This window comes from Ptychodera flava, chromosome 20, assembly GCF_041260155.1.
Source record: "Ptychodera flava strain L36383 chromosome 20, AS_Pfla_20210202, whole genome shotgun sequence".
NCBI classification, from domain to species: Eukaryota; Metazoa; Hemichordata; class Enteropneusta; family Ptychoderidae; genus Ptychodera; species Ptychodera flava.
The window spans coordinates 18,802,115-18,815,669 of NC_091947.1; positions in this window are offsets into that span (position 1 = coordinate 18,802,115).

Consider the following 13,555-nt stretch of genomic DNA (forward strand, 5'->3'; position numbering starts at 1 on the left):
CTCGATTTCTTCTGTGAAATCGTTTTGATCCCGGACACCGCAACTACCCAGAAGGCGAACAATTAGTGAAAGTGTAAGCGAGGATTTCTTAGACGCCATTACTTACACTTTCAAGCGAAACATTTGTTTACACACTCAAAGTTGTAACTGGTGGGAATGTCTTGTTTTTAAGAACTTTGACTGATTTTAGGACAACTGTGAGAGCGTCAACTGGGGCTTCCTAAGTTGTTCACACTTCAATTTGTCCCCTGTCGCAAATTTTGTGTCTTGACCTACACTTCGCACCGGACATAAGTAAGGCAGCCCTTGGCCTTACATGGCGGGTCCCCGTTTTTTCTCCTCAAGTGGATGTAAACCCAGGGAAGGCTCAGAGACGACATAGACTCTATTGTGTGAACTCAGTAATAATAATGTAGATGGGTATAGGTAGAGGTGGAGAGAGAGGTAGAGAGGTAGAGGTAGAGGTAGAGGGAGAGAGAGAGAGAGAGAGAGAGAGAGAGAGAGAGAGAGAGAGAGAGAGAGGAGAGAGAGAGAGAGAGAGAGAGAGAGAGAGAGAGCGATATGACTTCAAGATGATACCGATATAGTATTTATTGGCTTCTAGACATTTCCCTCAAGACGTCGAAATCCAACTTTCTGTTTTCCGACGGGATCTATCAAATGTCATCCTCTTGCATACACGCGCAGACACTGTAAATTCTCCTTGTGAGGACTCTGTTACTGTTTACCAGTCCGTTCAGATATGCTTGTCTCGCACGGAATTTGTATTACGACTATCTTTCGTATATTATCCAAAGGTTTTAATAAACCTGTCAAACTCGCTAGTCCATAAGCCGAATTAAGTATTAATCTGAATAGTCTTAAATTTATGTACAATCATAGGAAAATGGTGACTTAGCAAAAGAAATGAATTTGAAGTAATTAATCATTTAATTTATACATTTTTGTTTGTCTGTTTGTTTGATTAATTCATAAATTTGTTTATTCATTCATTTATTATTTGTTATTCATTTATTTAGCTATCTATTACTATTTTTTACTTACTCGTGTTACTCACTTACCAACTGACTTAATAGCTCATTTACTTACAGAACTCTAAATTCTTTTAGTAATCACTTACATGCATACTATTTATTTTAGTTGTCAAACCATTGTCAAACAGATCGCATGTTCGCCAAGCCAAGTGAAACAGATTGAGTACGTTCACCTCACAAGAGTGTATATATGACAAATTCTAGCGATAAATGTTTGAGAAGTTTGCAGGTAAAATATGTTGTGGAAACATCTGGCTGAGTTTCCACCCCTGTTGAAGATTTGAGGTTAATAATTTTGCATATTCTATGGTCTCAAATGCTTGAAGTAGCTGCATAAAACCTAGGAGACGCTGCTGCCATATAGCTGTAAAAAATACTAGCGAGATTGCGTTATTGCCCACTGCAGTTAAATCCATGGAAAGTAATGGACCGGTTATTAGCATGGCGTACGTAAATCGATGTTTCAACTCGAATCGGTCGTCCCCTGAAGACTATGAGCGAATTGAAATGTGTGCCTGCAACGTAGTAAACGAAATTTACGCTGATAAATGTCAAATTAAACACCTCTGGAACGCTACAGTGCCATAATTTTAACGTATGTTACGCTGTCCCTGATTGAATGTGCTGTTTATCAGAGTTGGTTACTGGACATGGGTGAACTGAACGACCCAGTTTTCATTTCAGAGTAACGATTTTCTGCCTATCGGTTCATTAGCTCGTCGAATCAGGTAGATCCATATTAGTGGGTCATCATTGGTGTAGGGGGATATCAGCTCGGAACCGTAAATCCATTCATTTCAGTGGAACCTTTTCTTCTTGTCGGTGCTGTTTTGGTGATGACATGACCGGAACGTTGAGTTCCCGACCCACCTTGTTTGCCGAAATAATCATTAAATATCATTTGAATCTACTATAGGGTCAATAAGGGTACGATCTGCCTCGGCATGCGTACCGAAGCTGAACGACTACGATGGAATGACGGGAACAATCTTATGAAACGTTACTTTTGCAATGGTGCAGTTACAAACATGCACAAAAAGATTGTGAAATTGAAATCATTGGAGCGAGACTCAGTCTAAAGATTCTAGCCTGGGGTAGCGGGCTTTGATATTTCGCAAAATTAGGTCAATCTTTAAAGCGGTAGAAGGCCATGCTCTTGGCGATCTTCCCTTCCTCTTCGTTCAGCTACAGTAAGCTGGAGATGAGAAAACAAACTGATCAGAGACAGAAATATCCCTTGAGAAGCTTCATTGAATTCTGCCTTTAACCCTTATTTTTGAGATAACGCCCTCCCTCTTATCTATAGCCCTTTACTTTTAGTAAAACGGTGAACGGTGGAAGTGCAACACCAAGAGTGGCTTAATAATTTTGAAACTTAGGTCCATCTGGAGAATAAAGGCTTGTTGCTGTAGGACAGAGTATAGTGAACAACAAGGTGGCTCTTTAAATGACATCGTGAAAAGAGGTCCGGTAGGATTTGAAAATAAAGCTGAATCGGATTAATAATTTAAAATGGCGAATCGAGAACGAAAACAATACGCATTTGTGTGGACATATCGTGACACTTTCCCCACAGTACAACCATGGAATAAGTTCACGCAGAAAATCCGTGCTTATCTCGAATTTCAGTGTGAATAATTGATGAAATGGTGACGAGTAGCGTAAATAAGAGAGCTCAGGTCACCACTATTTGCCCAAGTTTCCATCCGGAGTATTTGCGGCGTCGAGTTCAAAAATGTTGCTCCGAAAGATCGCCAACTATAGTATAGTTCGCCGTCCATTTGACTGTGTGTGTTTTTTTGTATCTCCTTCTTGGGTATTTCTTTTTTCTGAAAAATGACATGACTACAGAAGCAATGATGAAAGTTTGTAAAGTTCATACATTGTGTTATTCGAAGTTAACTTCCATATTTCTTTGATGTCATTACAGAGAAAAGATTACCGTTACATGTACGTTGCACATTGGTCGAGCAAGTCTCTCTCTCTCTCTCTCTCTCTCTCTCTCTCTCTCTCTCTCTCTCTCTCTCTCTCTCTCTCTCTCTTCTCTCTCTCTCTCTCTCTCTCTCTCTCTCTCTCTCACTTAATTGCTGCCTCGTCAATTATCTATAGATAACATACATATATACATACATACATACATGCAGACAGACAGACAGACAGACCGACCGACATACATACATACATACATACATACATACATACATACATACATACATACATACATACATACATACATACATACAGACATACAGACATACATACATACATACATACATACATACATACATACATACATACATACATACATACATACATACATACGTGCATTTTACCAGTTTTACGCATTACTACGATCGTCGTAGGATATACAAACGGTGAGTACAAAAGATTTATTCTTGCAAGATGGTTTGATTTCATTTGCACGTACCTGCGCCAATTTGCATTGACTTGACTTGCCCAGACAAATGCATTTGAAATACAGTCCGCCAAGCAATTGCTTAGGAAACCCGGAGATTAACAGATTAAACAAAATAAATAAAATCAGTGTAGCGTAGTTAATACCTCGCAGGTAGGGAATGAAATATTGCGCGACAGGTTCAAATGACCCCTTGATAACCTGAAGGTTATTTGAAATGAATTGTGACTGCTCCGGTTGGAAGCACAAGCCTGGCGATATCCTTGAAATTTACAGCGCGAGCACCGAAGACTGCAATGTGAAAGATCCTTAAAATGAGTTCAGGGTGATCAGTTTTCGCAATTTATTGCGCAATCTAGCCAGTTTCGCTTCTTTTCGCCGAGGAGTTGATTGCGTTGAGGCGGCCCCCGTACATTTCGTTTTAACACCGTAGTGGTGAATTTACAGCCCTGTAGGTCAAAGGTATCGCAACAGCTGTGGGCTGTAAAAACTTTTCTTTTACGTGCTCTTTAAGCTAGACATCGCAGAGGGGGTTGTGATAAATTTGTCGTGGATCGAACAAACCCCTTCTCGGAATGTCTAGAAGAAGGTGTGCCGACTCCGTCTCAGTTTGCTTTCCAGAGTTTCTCGTTTTTGCTTGTCGCTGTGTGTCTGTCTGTATTCGCGTCTTGCCGTCTGTGCGCCCATATCTCTACGTATATCTCCTCCTCTCCCGTATATCAAATGCCGCCAAAATTCCTTCCTCTTTTTTCACTACTTTGTTGTTCTCGGTGAGTGATACCATTGTAGGTGCAGAATATCATGTTTTGTTCGTTTCTCCGTCTTTTTACTATGGTGTACAAGCTTGAAAAGTATATCTGCTGATGCCCGGTGTCTGTTTATCCTCTCATCCGTCTAAACATTTAACGCAATGTACAGATGCCCGTATCAACTTAATTTCTCCTGTCGTCTGCCTGCTTGTGTGATCACGTGATTGCACAGCAATCCATTTAGCCGTTTCGTTGGTCTGTGTCCCTCGTACCACGTAAGTTTTCCTATCAATGCATTATACTACATACTACATTCTCTCATCGGCCAAGAGGCTGCGCAAACCACGTAGAACAGAGAGTGGAATGTACACTTGAATTCATTTAAACGTTAAGAATAGCATTCTCATTTATAATTCATTTGCTTCCTTTCTCGTGAGTTGCACCCCTTTTCTCTGCTTTATAATTTATAAAGATATGTATAATTTACATTCTTCACACCCTTGTAAGTCACGACATTGGCATCTTTACGATAGTGATTCAGGGACAGTGTTTTCTGCTTTTATAGTTATTGCAGTATCAAGTGTGCAACTTGCAAAAAGTGTTCAATATGGTATATTATCAACTGAGAGTCGGATTTCCTGCAAACGTTGATTATTTAATGCTTTTACAATTCCTGGATATGTTTATTACCGATACTTATGATTTGTAATATGAGACATTCCTTTTAAAAAGGACAGGAACTATTTGAAGTTTGAAAAAATCATTACCATTTAACGCTTACGTCGAAAACTTAAAACTCAGATCCTTTTTTTTAACTATATTTGCTGAGGTAGGTTTTGCGTCTTCTTGATTGATTACCTTTTTACGGCATGGTCTAAATAAGGCAAATAAAAAAATGGTGCTGTTCCGATAACCCGACCTACCTTATTTTTCACCTGCCGACCTTAAACTTTTTAGAGCTACGTAAACACGGAAGTAAAAAAAAAGAAAGAAAAAACCCGTAAATCACGCGTTCGTTACTTGGCATTTGATTTTTGCTTGAACGAGGATGTCTTTTATGTTTTTCCCTTTTATATGTATGATACATTTCTCTGGAAATGTCGTGGCCAATGTTTGACCGCCCTGAACCACTGAAAATGCATATTTAAAAATAAAAATATTTTGGAAAAAAATTCCTGCCGACCTACCTAGCCTATTATTGGAAACCATGTTATCGGAACAGCACAATTTATTTTTTTTGGCCCAAGTCATTGGCACGTAAAGACGCAAATATGGAAGGACCTGATTCCCCCATTAGTTTAGTCTGTTTAGCGTGTGTATGTGGACTGGATTTATCCAACACTTTGCTGACACTCTTCTGAGAGAACAGCTTATCATGAATGCTTTGCCTGTCCTTTAAAGTCATTGTATAGGCGATTAAGGGTACAATTTTTTCTCCTTGGTTCGGAGTCCATGTCACGCTGACGAAGACGGAAGGCTCCCCAAACGCCACCGCAATCACCGTCGCAATTACATTACACTGATCGCACATATCTGCTTTGCAGGGCAGTGTGGCCTTCAATGGTTGCATGTGCAAGAACAAATTCTTGTGAAATATGGGGTTAACGATCAACGTACCCCATGAAATGATGGTTGATCCTCCACCAATGAAATGCAGGTGGTTTACCTTTTCCACGCTTTGATATTAATCATAATTCTACTGACAGCGTAGGTAACACTTGTGGTTGATATTTTTACGACCTAATGCACTCCGTTACATTCTAACATATTTGTCGATACAGGCGTGACCACCTCGACTTCAAACTCTGCAAGAGTCAGGATAGGGGCCGTTCTTGACACCTGGTGCGATGAATTTCTTCTAAAACTCGTTAAATAACTCGCTTCTGCTGTCACCTGCAGCAGCAATGGAAAAAAATGAGAATGAAAGGACCACACATCCACCAATGTACTACAGTAATGGAGTAATGGCGAACAAGGGTCATAGAATGGCAATATATCGTTGTTTAACCCCCAAGAGAACTTAGAATCACCTGTTCAAACCCTCAAAAGTAGCGCATAACAGTGCACACACACTGGTATATATATATATATATATATATATATATATATATGCAAGACGAAATTAAGTAATATATTGTTACTTTTTATTAAAGTAATTATATATATATGTATATATATATATATATATATATATATTATATATATATATATATATATATATATATATATATATATATATATATATATATATATATATATATATATATATATCCAACTATACAGATGTCTTCGCCGGAGATTGTAGTGTTCGATGCCATCTTTATTTAGACCGTACTGAGCGTTATTAACAATCACACAAATTATTTCAAGTACAATACGTAACAATATCTATTCTTGCAATCTTCGGACAACTAGCTTTTCTAAAGCCAGAGAAAAAAAATCATTGTTCCATGGATTTTTTTTCGCAAAGCTGCAGAGACAGGGAGCGATAATTTTACGCATCAGCAAAATCTCCTACTAGTTACATTGTAAATGATGACTTGGAGCCTAGATTTTACAAACTGTCCACAATAATAGAGGTATTTTTTTTTTTTTATAATATTTTTTATTTTATTTTATCAATAACAAAGACAAAGACTGGCAAAGACTGTTACAAAAGTCTAAACCAAAGGCAAAAAAGAAATACTACAGATACTGCAAGGACAATATTGAAAATGGACACATTGTACAGAGCTGGTTTCATTTTCAGAGAGATAGGAGGAACTATGCGGCAAATTCCTTCCATTTGTCTTTATAAATAGACACTGTGTTCTTTCTTTTTGAAATAAAAAATTCTAGTCTTTGAATATGTCTGACTTTAATTCTCAATATCTGAAACGTTGGTGCTTCTTTTTTAAGTTTACAGTCATAAATATACTTTTTGTACACCAGTACTATGTTATTGAGTAAATCTGACCAATTTTTTTCACCCAAAATAATCTGTCTTTGTGTTGGATTGTTTGGACAATTTAAAGTTGCGTGCCATAATTTGCACATATCTTTCCATACCCTTTTAACAGTGTCACATTCCACAAACAAGTGAACAATTGTCTCAGGGACTAATTGACAAAAAGTACATAGGTCTGAACTTACTAAATGGGACTTCATTTTAAAAAGCGATGCATTTGTATAAATAATGTTGTGGTTAAGTCTCCATTGAAAATCACGAAGTGTACTACAGATAGTTACTTTGAAAGGCATTTTGTATATAAACTTCCAATCTAAATCCTCTTGGAAAATTCTGATAAAGAAAAATTGACTTCTTGGACTGACAAATAAGAATCAGATATCATATCTCGAAGCAATTTTGAAGAAGATTTTCTAAGTGAAAGCGACAAATTCTGACCATGTACCATAACAGCATTTTCAGGTCGCACACAAACTGCTTGATGAATTTTCAGGTATTTAGGTATAGCAGATATTAGCCCTTGCCACTGTAAAAAGTTAATTTTGTTTATCCCAAGATTTCTAAAGAAATTCCAGTCTTTAAAATTGCCTTCAGAGGTAAAAATATCTGAGATATAGACAATTCCAAGTTTGTAGAAGTCATTTAAAATATACTTTTCCCATTAATCAAAATATTTTGTTATTCCATATTATTTCAAAAGGTGGGGGTAAATCAATTTGTGAAAAGGAATTCCATAATTGTAATATTTCTTTCAAAAAAGGAGGAAATTTTACACCAAGTGCCTTTAGTGAGTAAGTGCACTTAAAGATAAAAGGTCCACCAACTGGTTTCAAATAGTAATCAAAGACCAATTTCCAAGGATGAAAACGTGAGAAAAGATAGTGTTTGACCCAGGTCACTTTTAAAGCCTTTTGCAGAGCAACTATATCCAACATTCTGAGTCCACCTTGGCCTATGTCACCTATCATAGTGTCACGTGCTACTCTATCGTGACCCTTCCATATAAAGGAATAGATTTTAGAATTTAAAATTCTTAAATCTCTCTGATCAACATTGATGTGAGAGAAAATGTAGACAAACTTTGGAATAACAAGGGTCTTTACAATTTGCAACCTACCAATTAGAGAAAGGGAACGTCCTTTCCAATAATAGAGGTATTACATACAAAGGTAGCGTTGATTTAACAAATTCTGAGAATTTCCACATGCGCATATATATATATATATATATATATATATATATATATATATATATATATATATATATATAGTTATAGTTATAGTATAGTATAGTTATATAGTTATATAGTTATATAGTTATAGTTATATAATTATTATGTGTGTGAATGTGTATGAAATGTTATGTATCAATGTATATAAATGTGTAAAGCTAAGGTGAAGCTGACAAACATAGCTCGTTATGGTGGCCCTACCATATGAAAGGTTTCTGCCGTGTTACGTTTTGACAGTCTCAGACAGACAGATGCCTTTGGAGTTGCGTTTGTAACCATAGAGACAGTTTCGAATCGTCACGGTCTGTTGCGCTGTCTCGGGTTCTCAGGAAAAAGCAGATTCTTCTCATTCAAAAGGGGCTAAATCGAATACTCTGGCTGTTCAGTCGTCAGATATAGATGTAAGATACCCTGCTGAAAGTGCATTCACCATTTAGTTAACGCATTGGCGAAGTAGGGCGACTGACTGGTGCTTCCAACAACAGAACCCCGCCTGGATGATGTTTATCACCGTACACGAGTGAAGCGATCCCCACATTTCTATACCTCCCGGCAAATATATCATTAATGCAGACAATCGCGATGGAGCCATATTTTTGCCATCCGATCGCAAATACCATTCACCCAGAGAATAACTGTCTTGTCATGCGGGTACATCTCAGGGCAAACAATTGCCTGTTTGTACTATGATATAATCAATACCTTAGGTCGTCTAGGTTTGACCCGCTCTTAAATCAAATTGCCGTGGAACACACGATGTGTGTGTGTGATTAATTCACGCACTCACATAACCAAATCTTGCCATATTTTATTTACTATCTGATAGTCAATACCATTCAATCCTAACGTAGCTTTTTGTCACATATTCTTATTTATCTGATCGTAAACACATCATTGTTCATGTTAAGGAGTGTACGACAATATGGTGCATGTGACGACATGAATTGACCCGCCCGCAAGTAAGGGCACGTTCCATATTGAGCTATTTTGTTAAATATATGGAAGCATTCGGTACATCAAGTTGGACTGATTCCGCCTTCAGGGCATTGCTTTCTAAGTCAATTAAAAGTGGTTTTCAGACAAGGAAAAGAGGTATACGTTTTCTTACAGTTACTTTTACGGAAAGTTATATTATCCCTTTTAAAACGAAATCTCATTATATTATTGGTTATGTATGTATGTATGTATGTATGTATGTATGTATGTATGTATGTATGTATGTATGTATGTATGTATGTATGTATGTATGTATGTATGTATGTATGTATGTATGTATGTATGTATGTATGTATGTATGTATGTATGTATGTACATACGAGATCGCGTAAAGTACATTGTTAAATATAAATGCTACCCATATTACTCAAGTTTCACACATTTACACGATCATCAGAGAGGTAAATTATTTCTGTATAAAGTAAAATCCGCCTATCTCATGATCGCGTGAATGCGTGAAACTGGAATAATAGATACATACCATTAACTTAATGTATCCTCATTTTTTTATTGTTTTATCGATGTTTTACTCTGCGATCCAGATGTTCACGACGTGACGATACTGAATACTTTGTGAACGGTGAAGGAAAAAAATCGTATCGGACCTAGGCGTTGATTTTAAACCCTTCGAGTTCTTTACACTTTGCCAGATACGTCACGATGCCCAAAGAATTCCTTTTCATCAGCTTATTGCAGATCAAGCTCAATTCCATTACTAGTCAAGGGGCCACGCTGAAGTGAATCCTGCCAACCAGCGACACCGACAATGGCCGCGCGAATTTCTATTGTCCGCCGGTTAAGGACAGACGCAGGGGGGGCAGACGTTTGGACAGAGAAGAATATACGAACAGGCAGGCGGGCAGACGGGCAGACACACAGACAGACAGACAGACAGACATGTTTTACCACTGACTGTAAGGCTGCGTTCACAAAAAACGGTTAGGGGGCTGGAGGAATTCAGGGGGGATTCGAAAATTTTCGGTGTAGGTAGTAGAGGGGGACTTGAAAACTTTGCTCTACCTGAAGGGGGGTTTGAAAATGTTTTGTTCCCTTTTATGTTTTACATTTTCGAATTCCAAGTTTTTGTAATTCAATGAAAAATGAATACCATTTTTTTGTCATCCAATTGTTGTAATGTTAGTAATAATTTAACAGAATCTAGAACCATTTCGTCACAGCTCATGACTTTTATCTCGAAAAAATCTAAACATGTGTGATTTGTCATACAAAACCAAACTTGAGCCTAGTAACAGGGCAGAAGCTGCAACTGTTAATGATTTCTGCAATATTTCTATGCAATATAACAACTACAGTTTCTTGCTATCTCCCTACAGCATGCTCAAACACACAATATTTAGTTTGTCGACAAAGCCTGTATATATGAATATGTATTAGGTGATAACTTAATTGGAGTCCAGACTGACAGTCAGTTGTCAGTGACACAAATGCATCGTACACATACATAGGCTGTGATAGCAAGCTGAATACTGGACAATTCAACATGCTGTAAGGAGAAGAACAAGAACGCAGTTGTAAAACTTAACAAAAATATTGTCAAAATTATCAAAGTTAACCCTTTGAGTGCTGTACTTTTTTCCCACTAAAATTTTAGTGCAACATTTCACCAATTTTTATGATTCTTTCTGTAAATTTTGTGATAATTTTGGACCCAATGGCCATCACATTTCATTGGCTACAGTTTCTTATCAAAATTTTGGCAAAAATGTGAAAAAAATTGACTGGGGTACATTTTATACAGGCGGCAAAAGTTGACTTTGGCACTAAAAGGGTTAAAACAGCTACTGCCAATAGTTAGTGTCACTATCATTAATGCTCTGCTACTGTAGTGTCACTGTTACTGCATACCTGAGCAGTGATAGAGATAGATGTGACTCTGATGTACATGTTAGTTGAAGAAGAGTTTGGGTCAAATGACGCTCATGACAGTGAAACATACTTGTACACAAGATCAGGCCAGAGAGCAACACATGGAAGAACACATGGAACTTTTTGAATTCTGGCATAGGAGAATAATCAAATATTTAAAGAAAAAGATGGGGTCACCATGCTTGATTTTCTAAATTTTCACATTCTTGTCATAAAATGATACAGAAGTAAAACTTTGAGCAGTAAAGACTAAATGAAAAAATATTTGACCAAATGGAATTATTTATTTTTTAACCGAATTTGCAATTATTACACCCAAAATTCCAGAGATTAAAACATTTATTTGATGGAATATTTTAACCTTCCAGTATTGTCAACTTTGAGTAGCATCTAATTCATATATGTCTTGTAGTTTTGAAACAAATTTTTGGTAGGTCACTGTGCTCAGTTTTTTACAATATGGCAATTAGCCAGAATTCACAATTTGCCTACTCTCTCATGATTGTCATTTTGTGTGCTCTTCGGCAGGAGTAATTGACCTGGCCAGAGTTGGATTAACAAGTTGGCTTATAGACCAATAAATCTAAAAGATATACTGATGCATTTAAAGAACTTGCCTTGAGAATATGACTAGAGAAAGTGCTAATACAGGTAGTGTTGAACACCTGTGAGCAGAACGGCGCAATACATGTTTATTTTTTCTGTGCTCACATCCTTTACAAATATGCGGGCCTGTGATAGTTGTGGGGGACTTGAAAAATTTTGACCATGTAGAGGGGGGCATTTGAAAATTTTTTAGGGTACTGAAGGGGGTATCTGAAAAAAATAAGATTTCAATCGCGATTCCTCCAGCCCCCCTAATCGTTATTTGTGAACGCAGCCTAATATTAAAAGATTCGCGAATCGCCTTAAAATACAAAAATCGGCGAGACGAAGTCTGCCTATTTGAAACCATTTATGTCCTAAAGTAAATATCATGTAATATAATTCGTACATTGCTTTCTAAGACGCATAGATATTGCGACGTTGACAATAATTCGAATAGATATTTATATCTTCGAGGTTTCTGATGTTTCCAAGGATCAGGAATACAGAAGGAAATTTAACGCAGGCATGTCTAAATGAGAGATCCCTGCACTGTGTCTGAGGCCGGATCGTCTTTCAAACCCATTGGCAAACAATCGTCTTATCTATCAGGATTGATTGGGAACGGTAGATCAAACACAGATAAGGAAATTGAAGAAGCATAATTAATATTGCATGATAGACACGGTTTATGGCAGGACGTGGATACTTGAACAAGGCAAGTGATAGGATGTGAATCGGTACGTTTATGCTATTTTATCAACGGCAGCTAACAACAGAATGAGTCAAGTGATGTTCGAGGAATGCACCCATCTTGACGGTGGCAATTACTGTAATTTTTTACTATATTTTCGTGTTTTTTTGGTCACAAAACAAGTTTATCTTTTTGTTTGTCTTCATCTATTATGCAAAGTCTTAGCCTTGCCGACACGACAAATTAAGTACTTATTTGCGATATCATTGTTGACTTTTACTTTGGAATTCCGTTGAATCAACAATTGACATCGATCATTAGACACAGACGAGCTGTGTTGACGAGAGAAGTGTAGGTATTCCTCTGCGGTTTTGTTTTTGTAGAAGAAGAACATGTGTTTTACAAACGCAACAAAAATGTTGAAAAGCACTGTCACCAACAGTTACAAATATTGGGGCTTTATGACGACAATATCTAGGGATGCCCGAGGTAGCACTGTATTCAGAGTTCTCGTCGGGGTGATAATGTCGAACCGTACTTCTGTAGTGTGCTTTGTGATTTTCGACCTTTTCTGTAGGCCCTATATATGACGACAGTGTAGCATGCGTTGTCATGATCAACCGAGAAATGTCACGGGAGACCCGAGCAGGGGGGCAGGAATCGTGCCTGGATAAAACATCCACAAGGGATCAAAAACCTGTCAAAGTCACGCAACAAAACATACGACATAAAGACACTAAAGAACGGAACTACACGGTAAATGGCATGTAAATGTTATGATATCGAGAATACAGCATTTATGTAAATATCATTTTCTTTTATCCTTGAGTGTATGCAAAACAAAAGCTACCTACAATTAACTGGTCTTACTATGTAACTAAACGCCAAATTTGCTGACAATAAAAATGCATATTTTTATGTCTTTTTGTGACAAAACAATGAGCGGTGTTTGCACAGTAATAGGAATCATAGCCAGGGAAAATTAAAGGGTCTCATTAAATAATGAACGAATAACC